Source organism: Zootoca vivipara, chromosome 4, assembly GCF_965207765.1.
Source record: "Zootoca vivipara chromosome 4, rZooViv2.hap1.1, whole genome shotgun sequence".
NCBI classification, from domain to species: domain Eukaryota; kingdom Metazoa; phylum Chordata; class Lepidosauria; order Squamata; family Lacertidae; genus Zootoca; species Zootoca vivipara.
The window spans coordinates 6,509,504-6,522,823 of record NC_142587.1 but is presented as its reverse complement, the minus strand read 5'-3'; the positions used below and the strand labels follow the sequence as shown (position 1 = coordinate 6,522,823).

The following is a 13,320-nucleotide window of genomic DNA, read 5'->3' as shown; positions in this document are numbered from 1 at the left end:
CTGCGTGTATGTGCCCTGATCGCGCTCATGATCAGGTTTGTTGAGCGGATAAAATGGGGAGCTGACACAATAGGCAGCACCTTGGAAGAATGACAGGATAAAAAGTTGATAGGTCGATAAATAAATAAATAAACGAAAAGTTGCTCATACTGAGGAGTGGTTTCATTCATACAGATCCCTGACCACTGGTATTTAACTATGCACACGGAACACAAGCAGGACAGGTTATGGATCCATCCAGTCCTGGATCCAGCAGTAAATTCTTCTTTTCTTAAACTCAGCATGAAAGAGAAGAGCAGGTGCCAACCCCCTTGGAATGCAGTAATTATCTTCAGTCTAGTGAGCCATAATTACTGTATTCCCTGGGGAGCAGAGCAGCCAAACCTGATTATAGCCAAATAAAACCTGTCTAAGTAGAGTCATGATTTCCTTTTTCAATCTGCAGAAGTCCACTAAACCTCCGCTGCAGCTGTTTCCATCTTTTACTCCTTTCCATTATGAATGTAGCTGCCTTGTAAGTAGATATCACTGTTATGTTCTTAAAGATGTGGTTAACCGCAGTGGGAATCTTCTTGGTGAAGGAATGATGAATGCTTGCTTCAAATGTGATATTGAATGTATTTGTTTGAAGATGAACATCTGTTTCATTTCATACTCCTTTCCCCCTACACATCATATATTATGTTTATTAGATGCAAGCTTGCCAAGAAACCTATTTATAATCTAAACAGACAGCACTAGCACTAATTTCAATTTTGTTTAGGTTTTATTAAGGTATCAGAACTACATGTAATTTAAGGATTTCGAGTCATCATGATTTTTCAGTAATCTGTTTAATGATTGAGCTTGAATCAATAAGAATTTGTAACATTTTACAAATTTAGTATCATGGGCACTGGCAGAGGAAGAGGCGTGCGGGAGGAGTGCACCGCCCCTGGCAGCACGATCCCGGCAGGGTGCCATCACGGTCGGGTACTCCCACTGCGCTGGGCGCCATGCCCCTGCAGGTGGCGTACTCCGCCCCAGGACGCATGCCCCGCTCCCAGGATGCACGCCAGCCCCACCCCCGCCTGCTCTCCGCCCCCCGGTGCCAGAGCATGAAGCTCCGCCACTGATCATCATGGGGCAGCTACTTCTGTTTCAATAAGAGATCATCCATTGTAGAAATAGTTTAGCAAACAAGTGGGACTTCAGTGACAGTCCCAATGGCCCCGGATTTGATTTAAAGTATCTCACAATCACTTGGTTGTCCAAAAACCTACTTAAAAGCAGGTCAGTAATAAGTGGCTGTGATGGCAAATTAGAGCAAATGGACAAATAATTCATCCATACATGAGGATTGAAAAGTGACAAATGTAACACTATTTTTTTTATTTTAAAAAAAAGAGAAACAGGCGTTATCCTAGAAATTACCACATGTTACCACATGGCGGGTGGCGCTGTGGTCTAAACCACCGAGACTTGGGCTTGCTGATTGGAAGGTTGGCGGTTTGAATCCCTGCGATGGGGTGAGCTCCTGTTGCTCGGTCCCAGCTTCTGCCAACCTAGCAGTTCGAAAGCACGTCAAAGTGCAAGTATATACAGTAAATAGGTACCGCTCTGGCGGGAATGTAAACAGCATTTCTGTGCACTGCTCTGGTTTCACCACAAGCGACTTTGTCATTCTGGCCACATGGCCCGGAAAAACTGTCTGCGGACAAGCGCCGGCTCTCTCGGCCTGTAAAGCGAGATGAGCGCCGCAACCCCAGAGTTGTTCACGACTAGACTTAACTGTCAGGCATCCTTTACCTTTACCTTACCACATAAATATTGGTCCATGTAGCACAGTATTCTCAACACTGACTGCCAGTAGCTACCCACATTTTCAAGCCAGGTGTTTCTTAGCCCGTTCAGAAGATGCCAAGGATTAAACCTGGGACCTTTTACATGCAAAACATGTGCTCTACTACTGAGTTGTGGCTTTTGTCACCAATCACCAATGCTGAACCAAGTGCTTCCGTTTGTTGACTGACATCCCAGAACTCTCAGGAAAGTGTGGCTGTTTTCATGTGGGCACTTACACAGAACTTTCAAGCATGGCCTGACCAGATCAGACCAAGTTCCATGTAGTCCAGCATTCACTAGCCAACTAAGAAACTTGTTATGTGCTGAGCTGAATCCTAGAACAATAGGATCCAGAATGCAGCAGTCTGATTGGTCCGCAGGAGCCACCCAATCCAGCTCCAGGTGGAAGTGAATCAGCAACCTGATTGACCTACAGGAGCAGCCAATCAGGCTGCTGGCAGAAGTCAACCCACAACCAGATTGGCCCACAGGTGCAGCCCTGAAGTAGCCAATCACACAAGGCCCATTGTGTAAATAATGTATATAAGCAGACGTTTTTGGGGAAAGAGCCATTCTTCTCTTCTTCTTCTATTGCTACAACAAGCTGAATAAAGAGCATGAAATTCACTCTCGACTCCAAGTATATTTCACAACTTTTGGATGACCACTAGCTGGGCACAAAGGAGAGGGCCTTCCCCCTTGTGTTTGTCTCCATTAGGTGATATTCAGAATTATACTGCCACTGTAATTCTTCTGTGTAATTCTATAGCTTGCACACCGCATTATGAACCTCGAATAGTCCTATTAAATGCATTTAGTGCTGTGGTAAATTTTCATGATGTTCAATTTGCCTTGTGAAATTTGCCACTTTGAAAGAGCAAAGAGTTATGTGAAAAAAGACCCACCTCCCACTCTTTGGCACATTGTTGCACACCCATTCACAGCTATTCTTCCCCTGATCTACAGTACTGTTGCTTCAGTACTAAGTGGTTGGTTGTTTTTTTACTGGAAATCATGTTGCACCGTTACCCTGTTTTTCAGCCTGGTGCTAGGACCTTATACACAATAAAATACGCCTTTTAAAATCTCTTTCCATTCTGTTGACGTGCATAAACATCTGGCTTTAAAATAAATTGCAGAATTAAGAGACTCTCTTTAAAGCCCATTACCAGCTGAAACTTAATTCCATATAATGTTTAGGATTGTGCTGTAAGAAAATTTTAAGACCTGTTGCTTGCTGATGCATATTGTGGAAGGGCATTCTGGGTTGACATTTGTGGACAATGGAACATCAATATACATCACCAGAAATGTATGTTTGGTATTAGAACTGAGTTTTAATTAAGGTGTGATTAAATGGTCTCTTATGAGCACCTTTGCCCTTGCATGTCTAACAAGGTAGAATCTGTGACTCACATTCTTTTATTTTGTGAATTTTATAGTGAAGAACGAGCTCGACTTATTTTACCCCTTTTATCAAAATTTACACCCTTGCAGTATTATTTGGAATTCCCCCCCCCCCCCCGAACTCTTACGAAAATTCATTCTGGAAGATTCCTCAAGCCCAGTGTCATATGACGTGGCCAAATTCTGCACTTTAGCTATCAAGAAACGCAAATCCCTTCTATTGAATGACACATTGCAAATCCCTTTTGTGTAATTGTTTTATTTCTGGTGATGTTATTGCTGATTTTCTTTCGTTTGGAATTATGTTATTCTGTATTGCTGGCTTTTGCTGTAATAAAAACATTGGTTTTTAAAAGTTGTGAGAGGCAAGCCCTTTTCCACCTAATGCTAAGCCAAAGAATGATCTACAGCAAATGAGGAAACATCTGAACAACTAGAGAGAAGATCATGACCCCTCTACTGTCCCCACTGTCCTGCTGTTGCTACACAGCTGTGAGTTAAGCCACGGTTACCGCATTACCCCCTAACCCAATGGTTTGTCATTTGTCTCCCCAATGAGTGGTCAGCCATAGAACAAGCCTTGGCAACTGCTTCCGGCTTGTCTGGAACAAGATAAACCATGAGCCTGGGTTCAGACATAACACTGACTAAGCCAAAGCTCACAGCAATGTAACAGCCACAGGAATAGAGAAGGCGCAAACTGGCTGTGATTTTCCCTTTGGAAGCCCACGTTTACTTGTTCATGCTAAGCCAGGCTTTGGCTTAGCTTTACATGCAAACCAAATCACTGCAATGCTATCTCAGCTTTTTGCATTTTGTATGTAACACATGCCACCCACGTTACTCTGTTTCATAGCTGTGAATATAATAATATAGAACCTGGCCCATCAGCTACTATTTGGAGGGCAAAGTCCACACACACAAATAATCCCACAGAAGCTGGGCATCTACGTGGTTTAGGCTTAGATCCTATATGTTTTCTGCTGCAGCTTGAATGAAAGAATATTAAGCCATAGATGTACATGGCACATATAAGAACTATGGTATGCCTTGATTGTGATTGGTTCCTTAATGTTTTAATAAATTAGATTAATTGATGTTAACCAAACTGCTCAGCTAAAACCGCTGTTCTAAATTGCCAATTTTGTCTTCTTCCAGCAGAGAAAATGCCAGCCTTCGTCTGTGCTGTAAAATCTTCTTGTTATAACATGGAAGCAACTCCAGAGCCACTGATATTGTGAAACATCTGGTAACTGCAAGCTGTGAGCTCCTATGAGATAATCACAGGCCTGGAAAATTAGGAGAACTTCCTCAACTCAGTTGTATTTCATGTTTTGTAATACCCCCGAGTGCGGTTACCTCATCATACAGTAATCACTCTGTTTCTGTGCCATAAATGAAACAGCAGAAGCTACGCTCGGGTATAACGACCACCTCTTAACATAAATAAATGATCAAAGTACCATTATTTTGAACTAAGCATATATTTCATGTATACATGTTGATAAATATTGTGGCACATGAGCATCCCTGAGTGAGACATTATTTAGGACATTATTTGGGACCTTATTTACGAGATGTGGAGAGTTGATGAAAGCAGAGGGGAAATAAATCAAATGGGTATTGCAATTTCTATACTGTTTAGGAATTATGATTGGTTTTGCCCTTGTAGACATGCAGAACATGCCAGTAGACAGTAAACAAAAATGAAGAAGATACATTTTAAAACTCAGAATGAGAGTCTTGCAAGTGATAACTCATGGTTGTGAGCATAAACTGCTCTGAAGGCTAGGGAAAGAGATGGAAGGGGCAGAGCTTGGGGGAAGAGCTTCTGCCTTACAAGCAGATGGTCCCTCAGCATCTCCAGGAGGGTTGAAAGAGACTCCTGCCTGAAAGAGACTCTGCAGGACTCAGCCTAAGGCAGCTTCCTATGTTCCTAAGGCAGGGTACACACGTAACAACAGTTAATGCAGTCTTAATCCATGTGTAGATGTGCTGGTACGTATTGGTTACACAGGGAACTGCCGCAAATAGTTGTGGGAAATTAGGAGCATATTGCAGCAATCACCCAACATCTGTCCTGCTTTCCTAGTTAACAATGTCTAATTATTGAGACGTCCATAACTTTGTGGTTCTCTTCTTAATCTGGTCAGACCCATTTTGCTTATTACGGGCGCCAGAATAAGCTTCATACAGAGACTAATGCTGCAATTAATAACACTGAGTTAAGGACTTTTAAGTTCCTTTAATTTTAATGGCAGTTATTTAAATAGAGCTGCAACAAGTGTTTGACATCAGAAATGGTGGTTTTTGTGATGGAGCCATTTTTCTTGAAACACTATTTGATTGTGTAAAAATTCACCTTCCTTTTTTTATAATCAAATTTAATTTTATAATAATTCAGCTTCCAATGAGCCTGTTCATCAGTATTGCTACGCCTGCTTGATGTTTCATTTGTTCTTTCAACATTAGTTATGTGGATTGGGATTACGGCCCCATCACTATGGTACATCAACAGCAGTATCACACCACTTTAAACTGTCATGGCTTAACCCAAAGAATCCTGAGAACTGTAGTTTGTTAAGGTTGCTGAGAGTTTGCTATTCTCAGAGTATCAATCAATCCCTCTTCACAAGGAACTCTGGGAATTGTAGCTCTCCAGGGGGAATAGGAATCTCCTAGCAACTCCCAGGACATGGAAAAAAAACACACTACAGTTCCCGGGATTCTTTGGGGTAAGCCACGAGGGTTTAAAATGGTGTGCTACATGATTAGGGTTCTAAATTGCACAAGGAGTCTACATCTGATGAGCAGGCTTTCCATTCCAAACTTCCTTTGCCATTCTGTAGAAGTGTTGGGTCAATGAGTATGCATAAGATTTCACTGTCAGCTGATTTAAAAAAGAATACTCAGAACTGTGTGATTTCTGTTTATACCTAAAGTCTGCTATCTTTTCCAGAAGTACTACAGTGCGAAACCAGCAGTTCAAAAGCATACGAGCATGTATAGATCAATAGGCATCACTGCGGCGGGAAGATAAACAGCGTTTCCGTGCGCCAGAAGTGTTTAGTCATGCTGGCCACATGACCTGGGAAAGCTGTCTGTGGACAAATGCTGGCTCCCTCAGCCTGAAAGCAGAGATGAGTGCTGCACCCCATAGTCAAATTCAACTGGACTTAACTGTCCAGGGTCCTTTACCTTTTTACTACAGTGGGAAGCAAAAATTCAGCAATTGAGGAACTCCTCATTGCCCCAAACCATTGCAAACATAACATTAAAATGAACATTGACACTGTCCATATTGCATATTGAAGCTAGGCATTATTCCATAGATGATGTGGGAAAAATTGAATTGCAACAGCTTAAAATGGAATTGGATCCTGCCCATTCCAAAGCCGCCCCCCCCCGGAATGCTAATCTGCAAAAAAAATGTTGCAAATGTTAATTGGCTGTGTGTGCAGCATCTGGTTGCTTTTGCTTAATAACAAACAGGTATTTTTATATCATTAATTAGTGACTTCATTTAAATATTGTGTTAGAAAATCATATCCAAAATCAACCAGTGAATTTGCTCTTGTTTAACTCAAAGAGTAAAGACAAGTGAAATTGTGCAAACAACCCTGCTTTATTTTTGTCCTAAAAATTAATGTTTCATCGCTGTGTTTTGAAATGGAGGAAAATGTGATATGTTTCAAAGGGCTACTTTATAATTAAGCAAAACACTGGCAAACACACGTACACACACATCCGAGGCTGGGGGTGGGCTCCGTAATGTTCAGCTGTAACAAAACAGTCTGCAAACAAGACCACAAGCCAAAACCATTTTTATCCATAAATATTTCACTTCCAGAGCCGGCGATGGGAAATTTATACACAGGCTCTAAGGACTTGTGCAATTGTTGAGTATGACACATATTTGAAAAGCAGAATTACTACGGTATTAGTATTATTGATGCCTCTCCCTCCCCCCCAAAAGTGCCCACTCTCCCCAGCTCATTTCAGGTGGATTTGGAAATCATCTAATCCACATTGGAAAGTCACCCACTTCATCTGCATAAGGAACTTCAGTCCTACCAGTGGCCGGAACCTCTCCTTTCTTTTTTCTTCATACCAGACTGGACTCATGGCAACAGCCAGTGGGATGGTGCATCATCACTACCCATCACAACCTGGGAGATGTGCGCTCCCAAAAACCAGTTAATGTGGCAGCAGCTATGCTAGCTGGCTGCTCAAGGCAGCTGCTTTGAAAGACAGACAGAAAAGGGGGCAGTTCTTTGAACACCTCACAAAAGCAAGTGATTTCATTTGGTTTGGTTTGGCGTTTTTCAGATTTTTTTTTAAGACTGTAGAAATGAGATGGAATGGAAGTGGTAGAAACTGGAACTGTTTCCCCACCCCTAGCTGGTGTCTGCCAGCTTTCTCTTAGAATTTAATCACACTATCACCTAATGTGGCTTCTAAATTGAACCAATTGTGAGTAGAACATATTCTTGGCTTGTTGTGTGCTGTATGTGGAATATCTTGGAATATCCCTATAAACACAAGCTGCTTCTCATTCCTAACCCCCAAAATAAACGAGGCTGTTTGACAGCTCCAGTCAAACACTTGGACAACCTTCATAGGTTATTTGAATGTTTAATGGAACATTTGAAAAGCCTGATTTAGGTGCCAACCCACCTTCACTTCCTCCAAGCCCTTGGGAAGGGGGTAACTAGATATTGAAGGACTTCTACCATTTGCATCTGAGATCATGTGATTTATCTACAAGTTCTACAGTTCCCAGCTACAAATGACTGAATACAACTTAATACAGGGTTCCTTGAATGAGAAAGGGCATCATATTCATATGCAGTCGAGATGGTGGAACTTGAATTTATAATCTCAGTTTTAAAATGGGAATGTAAGATCCAGTTTGAATTGGGGCAGACTTAAAAGGGGCTTTGGAGGAGCTCCAACTCAAATTGTCAAGAGAAGTTCACATTTTGAGCTCTTCCTCTCAAGTTCTCACTTATTCCTAAATGTGACATACTAGAAATCCCCTCAAGTTGCATCAGTGCTCTGCAGTGCACAGATTTTTGGATGTGACTGCAAGTTAGCCACTTGTAAAGGTAGACACATCGTCACAATGTACTGGCAATATCTGTGCATCTGGCCAAGGTGGTGGGGAGGCAGGGAAGCTGTTACAAGGCTGCTTTCAAATCTGCTTCTGCATGTTTAGAGCTGTGTGAATGGAAGGGGATGAATCATGCCCCTGAATTTTGGAAGCTGAATTAAGTAGGCGAAATGATCAAACATGTGCAAACTTAATCTGTGCTGTTTTATTTGAGCAAACAGTTCCTTGTTGAAGGTAGCTCATAGTTGGTGCTTGGTTCTTTGCAGTTGTCGTATTACTTAACTGCAGAGAAAATGATTTCTAAATTTATTTTTTAAAATCCTAGGCGATTCTTCAGCCTGAGTTAGAAATAAGCTTATGTGTGCTTAAAAACCTATGACACTCTGGCAGAAAGTGGCAATAGGACCATTACCCCGAGGCTCATGGCTTTCTTCAACAATGGGTGTCTTGAAATGTTCACTTCACCAGTCACAAATCCCAGTATGACGGTTGGGTTAACTTTTTCTGACACATGAATTACTGTTCTCCATAATGCATGACAAGTGACCCCAAGTCATTTCAATAAGATTCAGGAGCTACCTGAAAGAAAAGCAAGAATGGCAAAAGACAATGGCATGTCAGCAGCAGCAGCCTCAAAACCAGATAAATTCCAAATAACTTCAACCTAGCCCTAGACCAAAGTCTGTGCATTTGCACAAAATAATAATATAGATGTGCAATCATCATTTGAGCACATAGAGTTAATCACTATGGGTATGTATTTCGGCATTCCCTTGATCTTCATGGCGCACCGTGTAAATTCCATCTACCTTCTTCAATACCTAATGTCAGAGCTCCACTGAAATGACCAATTTTGGTGGAATAGGATTTCCACCCATAAAATACTTAGGGTGATATTTGACCAAGTCATACACAGGATAGAGCCACTGAAATATTTGGGCTTTAATCTAACCTGTCCATTGATTTCAGTGTGTCTACCCCTGAATATGACTTGGTTGGCTATGCCCCTAAATGTTTAATTTTTTGGGGGGATGGGTTATCCAGCCCAAACTGGTATTTTCAGTGGACCTTCACCACATTTACTGTGTAAAATGAGATCCTGGAATAGATAGCAGATTTGTACTATATCCGTTTTAATAGAATCCGCCTCCATCATTCTAATTCCATTATAATTAAATTACTTTTAAACTATGCAGTGCTTCCCCCCCTAAAAATAAAATAAAATGTTTAGGGGTACTCTCCTTTTCCTGCTTATATTGAAATACTGCCCCTCAATGAGGCCAAACTTAGATTCACAAAATGTTTAGGGGTATGCGTACCCCTCCGCCCCCCCCCGGAAAAAGCACTATACGTATACACACACACACACACACACACACACACACACACACTCTATGGGCAGATCTACACTCCGTGTTTATAATGTTAAAATGTGTTATTAAAATGTGACACCAGAGGGCGATGCAGAGCAGCAAGCCACTGGCAATGGAAAACTGCTCACTATGGAACATTATTTATTTAGACGATAAATGTAGACCCAGCCTATGTTTTATCTGTGTTTGTGTAAATGCTTGTGAGCCACCTTGAGTCCCAGTTCTGGGGGAAAGGTCGGATATTTATTAAATAAATATATAAACAAACAAATGTCATTTGTCTGAGCTAGCAGGGCTTTCCTTATGTTCTTAGACAGGTGATAAGAAATGTTAACTGTCAGAGTAGACACTATAGGGCTCTGTGGGCCCACTCACAGTTATTTTAAGCCGGGCTCAGCAAATGCTGCTCTAAAAATAAGTAGGATGTGCACAAAATACAGGTAGTCAGATCTCTTATAATGACCACAGTGTGGAAGGGAAAAATAGAAGTATCTCACCCACCTGAAGAAAGTACTCAGCCCTGTATTGCAGAATGCAAGCCCTTTGAAAACTTAATGAATTTTATTTGGATTAATAATATGCTGTGTTCCTTGCATGCCATTAATATCTAGCAATTTTTATGATGTGTTAGTTTTATTTGTATGTGCCAATTTTTGTGATTTTAACATTTCCCGATTTGTCACTTAAATATTTATGTGACTAGAAAACACATGTTAACAACGGCGATACTACTTTCAAGCGGCAGAGTAACAAGTGTTAAATGATGCCTTTCAGATATGCAGATGATTAAGAGATAATTAGAAAGATAATGCAGATTAATTTATGATTTCAGAAAAACAAAGGTGGAATGCAGTGTTGCGATGTTATGATTGTTCCATCAGGGAACGCATCTTGAGCCCCCAGAGCCAATATGCGGGAGCAAAAGTATATACAATGAGTTTTTAGATATACCTTCCCGAAAAGGCCGGAGTCATTTCTCTTAGGAATGGTTGGGGATGAGATACCAAAAGAAGACGAAAAACTACTTCTGTATGCGACAACGGCAGCCAGAGTTTTGATAGCTCAAGGATGGAAACATCAAGATCTGCCAACTATCGAGGAATGGCAAACAAAGATGGTAGAACACGCAGAATTAGCCAGGCTGACGGGACGAATTCGTGAGCAGGACGACCGATGTTCCAAAAAGACTGGAAGAAATTTATAACTTACCTTGAGAAACACTGTTTACATATAAGAACACTGGCAGGTCTGAGATAAACCTTAAAGGTAAAGATAAAGGGTAAAGGGGCCCCTGACCATCAGGTCCAGTCGTGTCCGACTCTGGGGTTGCGGCGCTCATCTCGCTCTATAGGCCGAGGGAGCCAGCGTTTGTCTGCAGACAGCTTCCGGGTCATGTGGCCAGCATGATAAAGCTGCTTTTGGCGAACCAGAGCAGCGCACGGAAACGCCGTTTACCTTCCCGCCGGAGCGGTCCCTATTTATCTACTTGCACTTTGATGTGCTTTCAAACTGCTAGGTGGGCAGGAGCTGGGATCGAGCAACGGGAGCTCACCCCGTCGCGGGGATTCGAACTGCCGACCTTCTGATCAGCAAGCCCTAGACTCTGTGGTTTAACCCACAGCGCCACCTTACAACGTATAATTGATGGAACATTCTATATGAGATTATAGAAAGAACTATGTATAGATTTGAACAGTATGCTGATATAAATCAATGTGTAAATATTATAGTCCGGAAACAAGAAAACCAGAAGAGGGGTAGAAGGAAGTGGTAATCCTGAGAGTTTTAGGTTACTAATATTGTAAGAATGTATAATATGAAAATCAATTAAAAACAACTGAAAGAAAATAGAAAATAAATATGTGGGAGCAAAGCGTGGGGAGAAGAATTTCACTGTCTGTTGGCTTCCAGGTTCAGTTCAAAGTGCTGGTGCTTGCCTTTAAAGCTCTAAATGCTTCGGAAATCTTTGTATTGTTTTTACTCTTTTGTTGATTACTGCCTGGGGCTCTATTGAGGGGAAATGTGGGATTAAAATCTAATCAATAAATAAACAACGCAAATGGCTTCATATCCAAGTACTTGACACATGCCTCTTCCCCTACCAAGCGGCCACATGCTGAGCTCCTTATCCGATCCTCTTCTCCAAATACCACCTCCATCAGGGTTGGCACACCTACAGCAAAAGGGCATTTCAGCAGCAGCGCCACCCCAGCTCCTGAATGGCTTTCCCAGGGGAAAATGCCTGACCCTTGCTGTTTTTAAGATGTCAGGCAAAAACCTTTTGTTAGCATTTTATCCATCCAGCCATTTAAAAATATTATTCCTATATTCAATAACTGAATGAATGAATCTTTATTTGCGTGAGCCATCGGCCACAGCAATAAAACATCAATACGACATACAAAGAATAGAAATAAAAAGTCAATTATATAAAATACATTTTAGGGGTTTGAATCAATAGTCAAATAGTGGATCTTATTCTGATTGCCCCAGCTAAAAACCTTGCAACCTTTGCTGTCACCAGCTCATCTTGATCTGCCAAGAGAATGGACACTGTGGCACTTGTTTTATCTTATAAATCACTTTGACATCATTGATAAAAAAGCAATGCCCATTTTAAATAAACAAATATGTGACTGAGCGGCTATTAGAGCAAAGGCAACACCACAAATGTCATTGCTAAAAAAAAACCACTTGGGTCACATACAGACAGACAAACATCGTTTTAGTTGTATGCTGCCTTTCCGCAGTTCATATCATGCTCAATGCAGCTTACAACATGAAAAGATTTTGTTGTTGTTGTTGTTGTTGTTGTTTAGACTGCTGTCACCGTCTGCAGTGATCATGGAAAAGTATATTCCACTGACTTTTTAAGGTATTATGTTAACACTCTGTAATGCATTGTATTTTAAAATTGTATTTTACCTGATTTGGTAAACTGCACTGGAAACTTTGCTGAAAGGCAGGTATAAAAATCCTTTAAATATTCAATTTAAACCAAACTTTTAAATCAAAGCACTGGAAAGAGGAAGTGGAAATGCTGTTTGTTTGTTTGTTTTTGTTTGCAGGCCAGCCTTTCCAAGCACTCAATCACTAATGAGGATCTGATCTACAACCTGATGCCTGTCTGACAAAGGAGCAGAGAAAACAAGGAGGTTAAATAGGAGATTCCTTCTGTATGCACCCTCACATTTATCTTGTGTTAATTCATTATGTATTGAAATTAAAAGGGCCAATCTATAGATTGATTGGTTTAATTATAATATATTGTGTCTTGATTAATTTACACTTGGGGTGCTGTGTAAGTTTAGTAATATTTTATGCATAGGGATCTATCCAATTTGTTGGGCAGATTCTGCTACTGCTTCTATTTTTCAAGTGAATTTTATCAGGAAAAAACCCATAATGGCTATTCTTAACTTGCCCAATTACATGTGCATGCTCAAGTGATTATACAAAACAAGCAAACAAACCTGAAGCTTTTATTCCAGGGATTATGGGGTCAGAAATTCTTTTTTTAAAAAAAAGATGATTAAGTTGTTTATGTATGTAACAACAGCAGATAGGATTCTCTGTGCACAAAGATGGAAGGAGGAAGAAGTT

General features: G+C 40.9%; 1 long non-coding RNA gene across 1 annotated transcript; it reads left to right on the top strand.

The window, feature by feature from the left end:
- The first annotated feature begins 383 nt into the window (after positions 1-383).
- Positions 384-4,699, top strand: LOC148685833 (uncharacterized). Its single transcript, XR_015949827.1, has 2 exons — positions 384-514; positions 4,390-4,699. It is a non-coding gene; the product is annotated as an uncharacterized LOC148685833 (long non-coding RNA).
- Positions 4,700-13,320: the final 8,621 nt, after the last annotated feature.